Genomic DNA, 5,433 nt, shown 5'->3' with positions numbered 1-5,433 from the left:
GCTTTCCAGCCTCGAACAACCAAGCAGAATACAAATCTTTGATCGCTGGACTCCGCTTAGCAAAAGCTGTCAAGGCCAAACGCCTAAGCGCCTACTGCGACTCGCAGATAGTCGCCAGTCAGTTTAGCGGTGACTACGACGCCCGCAACGATCGCATGGACGCCTACCTCAAGATAGTACAAGGCTTAGCCGCAGAGTTCGAATTCTTCGAATTCTTCGAACTCGTCAAAGTTCCCAGAGGTGAAAACGTTTAGGCCGACGCCCTCGCAGCCCTTGGAAGCAAGCTTCGGGACCAAGTTAAGCGAACCATTCCAATACACCGCATTGAGAAGCCGAGAATCGATATCTCGATGGACCAAACCATCATCATAGCCCCAGTCACCAAAACCGACACGCTCGATACTGATAGATTCGGCCTTGACTGGAGAACTTAGTTCATCGACTATCTCTCAAAGGTGGAACTTCCAACCGAGAAATGGGCAGCCCGCCGACTAAAAACACGCAGTGCCCATTATGTCATCCTAGACGCAGAACTCAATCGATGGACTGCGAGTAAAGTACTCCTCAAATGTATCCATGGTGATGAAACGGTCAGGGTTATCGCTGAAACGCATGAAGGCGCTGGAGGAAACCATTCGGGCGGACGAGCATTAACGATCAAAGTGAGAAGCCTAGGCTTCTTCTGGCCGACGATGAACGCAGATTGCGAGTCCTACGCTAGAAGCTGCGACAAATGCCAACGGCACGCACCAAGCATCCATTGTCCAACTGAAATATTACGAACGACGATCGCGCCGTACCCGTTTATGCGATGGGCAATGGATATTATAGGACCTCTTCCCTGCTCCCGCCAGCGGCGTTTCATTCTCGTCCTCACTGATTACTTCACCAAATGGATCGAAGCTGAAGCCTACGCTCAAGTCACAGACAAAGAAGTCCGTGGTTTCGTCTGGAAAAACATTATCTGCCGCCACGGTCTACCGTATGAAATCGTTAGTGATAATGGATCACAGTTCATGTCATGCAACTTCAAAGAGTTCTGCAGCAAATGGAACATTCGATTAAGCCCTTCCACCCCTCGTTACCCGCAGGGAAACGGCCAAGCGGAATCTTCCAACAAGCTCATCATCGACGGCATTAAGAAACGTTTAGACCTGAAAAAGGGTTATTGGGCCGACGAACTCGACGGAGTTCTATGGAGCACACACCAAGAGGGTCGACCAAATCGACACCTTTCTCTCTTGCATACGGTGTCGAGGCTATGGCTCCCGCAGAAGTTAACGTTTCAAGCCTCCGACGTTCGAAAATGCCCCAGTACGTCGAACTCAACAAGGAGATGCTGCTTGATGCCCTCGACGAAATTGAAGATTGACGGGACCAAGCTCTGCTACGAATCCAAAACTATCAACATCAGATAGAGAGTTACTACAACAAAAAGGTCCGAGCCCGACCCCTTGAACTCGGTGACCTTGTCATGCACAAAGTGTTCGAGAACACTAAGGAGCTGAACTCCGGTAAACTCGGCGCTAGGTGGGAAGGACCTTACAAAATCATCAAAGTTGTGAAACCAGGCGTCTACCGACTTTAAACGCCACGCGGAGAAGAAGTGCCTCGAGCTTGGAACTCAATGCATCTACGACTTTTCTACTCGTAGGGACATAAAAAAAAAAAAAAAAAACCGAGTAGATGCACCTCCGCGGTCACTTCTACTCGACCGAGTAAATGCGCTTCCAACGGGCACTTTCACTCGGGAAAAACGAACTACGAATGGCTTGATCCTCAACCGAGGTACGTAGGCAGCCTTAACCGGTCCAGCTGTAACAAAACCAAAGTCAAAATCGTGTTCTTTGTTTCGACTTCGATCGAGTAAATACCGATTGTCGAACCCAACGGCTCCCGTATCTCCGGCAGGAGCTACGCGGACACTCACGTTTCATTTCCTAGCTATGTCCTGATCAGACACTTAGCCTAAGGACCCAACGGTCGCGAGTCACCTATGCCCAAAGAGCACTGACCGACCAAACGGAGTGAATCTTTAACCTTTTCTCGACTAAACGCGTAACGGATTAGCTACCCAATTACTCGATTGTCTTTGAGAAAACGGACGAAAGAACCTTCCACTCTTAGATTCAGTTTCTTGTTTTCAAAGTAGAAAAACGCACCTAGACGTTATCTCAATCGAAACACGACAAGAGCTGAACAAAGTCCCTTAGCGGGTTTTGTCATTATCTATTTGCAAAAGCCAAAGGTCAGGAATCTATTGTTTCTAAGCGAATATATCGCGAGACTCTAAAGATAACTGAAATTTACTTAGACAAGTTGCAAGTACAGATAAGGAACACAACAACCCACAAATCTAAAGTCTGCTTGAAACAGCGACTTACCGAAAAAATGAAAGTATGTCTAGTCATACAACAACATGGTCTATCAAGACCACAAACACAAAAAGTACAAAGAAACACAACATAGGCAAAGCGTCAAGGCACAGAATCTTGATCGTCCTCCTCTGGCGTCCCAAGAGCAGGAGGACCAACTGAGTCTTCAGTAGCGGCAGCAGTCGGGTCTTCCACCAGAGTAGGAACAGGGACAAGAGAGTCCACAACATGAGGCGGGGGAACATCTCTATCCCCGACTTCGTTGGTCGTCTCTTCCTCGACAGGCTGCGACAGCGACGTCTCCTCGACTCTATCGTCTTCCTCCTCTTCGTCTTCTCGTCCTTAGAGGAAGAATCCGAGACGAGGACAGGATCCTCGATGCCCACGTTCTTGGTCTCTTCCTCTTGAACCGGAGTGTCGCATGTCTCAAGGTTGTCCTTTCCGGGGACCTCCTTCAGGTTCTCGTTCTCTGGACGTTCATCAAGACCACCTCCCTCCGGGACCTCGACGTGCTCAGCAGGGACCGACGTGACATCAACCAATGGCTCCTCTGATGGCTCCTCGGTAATCTCGAGCGAGCTAATGAGCTGAGAAACCGTCTCCGGTCTGATCAAAATTACGTTCGACCCATAAGGATCAAACGACGCTCTAAACCTGTCCTCGACGAAACGAGAAGGAAGAACCAGCGGAGAAAGAGTGAGGTCGCTATCAGATAGCAGACCTACACAAAGTTTCGTAGCCTCCGCCTCATAGAGTTTCTCCTGCTCAGCAAAGACGTCGATCATTTCTTGTGGGATCTCCGTCCCACTTGCCTTTATCATCTCGAGGCACTTCTTCGTCCCCGAAATTTGACCGTACAGGTTCTTCACTTTCCCAAAGGCGTCCAAGCGAGTAAAATGGTCGCGCACGCGACCAAAGCAGCGATTTGCCTTCTCGACCATAGCAGCTTCGACCCTTTCCCTCTCGCGAGTAACCTCCAACCCCCGGGAGTCCCTCAAGCGTTGCCTCTCTCCAATCAATTTCTCTACTGCAGCATCCCTTTCTTTGAGTAGCTCAGTCTTCTCCTTCTCAAGGGTCGCAGCCGCTTGCTCCAAACGAGTGTTCTCTCGGGCAAGCTCTTTCTTCGCCGCGCTGGCGGATTTGAGCTTACCCTCCAGCTCTTCGAACTTCACTCGAAGAATTTCTTTCTCCTTCGCAGCCTTCTCGTTAGCCTTCTTATGATCCGCCCTTACTCTCTCAATGGCCTTCAACCTCGCTTGAGCAAGCTTCTCTGAAGATCCCAACTGGATCATCGTCTGCTTCAGAGCACTGTCGTACTTCTCAACAAGGTAGTTCATGCTCCCGTCACTATGCGGAACGATAAACATGGACTAAGTGAGATGGATGAACCTAATAAATCAAAGGAAATAAATGATGAAAGGTAGCGCAGATACCCACACTCTCGAAGAAGCAGCGTCAACGTATTCATTCTTGAAGTAAAAATCCTCCAGTTGCGGCATCTCTTTCGTCCCACCACGAATTTGGCGCGTCAGTTCCGCGCCTCTAAGGGGATTAAGGATCAGGGGAGTTGCCTCGTCATAAGGAAACTGGCCTTGGTCGGGGAACTCGATTCTCCCCCTCTTCACAATAGAACCTTCAGAACGAGAACCTTATCTCGCAGACGCATCAGGAGCAGACCTCTCGCTCGCAGCAGGATCACTCCCAGAACCACTCCCTCGCGTTGAGACCTTTCTCTTCTTCTCCAGAGGAGTTTCGGGAGAAACGCCACCTCTTGTGGCGACATCGACCAGGGTCGCCTCAACATCAGAAGGACGTGGCTCCGCTTCGATAGACTTCTTCTTCTTCTTCTTTCTGGGACGATCCTCAGGCACCGCCTCGGACGGGTCTGTCTCGACGAGATCCTCTGTAGCGCCTTCTCATCCTACTGTCGGTGCCTCTTCTTGATCAACAGAGGAAGTAGCCCCTTCGTAAGGCCTCTTCCTTCCTCCCTTTTTCTTCCTTGCTTCCAATCCCTCAGAAGTTTCATCGAGAGAAGCGGTCTCTTCAAGAGGAACCTCATCAGTTGCTTTCCTCTTGGCTTTCCTGCTCTTCTTTTTCTTTTTGGGACTCGAAGCAGAAGGCTCTGCCCCAACACCCTCGTCGACTAAACCAGGTGCTCTCTCTTTGGAAGCTCCGCCACCGTCAGAACTAGTCGATCCTTGCACATTAGCGGGAGTTAATTTCTTCGAAAGCAATTGCAGCTTCCCCTTCAATAACGCGCTCAGGTCCGGAACTCCGTCCATCTTTCTAGCTTCGTCCAGAAGCTTCTGCTGTTTCCGAGTAAAAAGGGACAGGCGCGACTTACGGGGCCCGAGTACAACAGGAAGCCTCGACTCCCAATTAAGTGCAAAAAACTGAATAGTCAACAAAAACATAAAGCCGGCGCAGATAAGTTGTTGATAAAACTTCTCGGTGAAAGATCAACGAACTCACCTCTAGTAATCCGAGCTTCTTGATGCCTTATCCACTCCCGACTAAGATCAGGCCAACGGAGATGGCTGTGAGCCGCGATCGCCTGGGCACTCTCGAAGAATTTCTCCGGGTATGCGATTGTATTCGGGTGGCGAACTGCAACAATAAGGAACACGTGATTAGAATCCCCGAATAGGACATGACGATAACAAACAGTATCTACCAAGCGTTTTATTCCATAGCACGCGATAGTCGTCCCCAGGAGGCTCCGAGAAGGCATGCTCGTCGGACTTGATATAAAAATATGAGCGTTGCTAGTCTTTCGTCTTGTTCGGATGCCCAGTCAAGACGTTGTAGCTCGAACGCATCTTCACTGAGAATATTCCATGCGGCTCCGCCTTCGTGAAAGTTAACTCTTCGAACACTCTCACACTCATCGACACGTCTATCACCGTTGCCATCACCATCGGCATAACCGCAATGCGCAGCGACCCATTAAGCAACTGACAGATTGCAATGTCTCGACAAAATGCGTAAGACGTGATCAGTCGGGGAATCGGAAACCAGTGTTTCGTATGGTCTCCAAAATAAGATTCGTAGACACACT

Source organism: Brassica napus, chromosome C5 (assembly GCF_020379485.1).
Source record: "Brassica napus cultivar Da-Ae chromosome C5, Da-Ae, whole genome shotgun sequence".
NCBI classification, from domain to species: Eukaryota; Viridiplantae; Streptophyta; class Magnoliopsida; order Brassicales; family Brassicaceae; genus Brassica; species Brassica napus.
The sequence above is the reverse complement of the archived record's forward strand: the minus strand, read 5'-3'. Positions refer to the sequence as shown.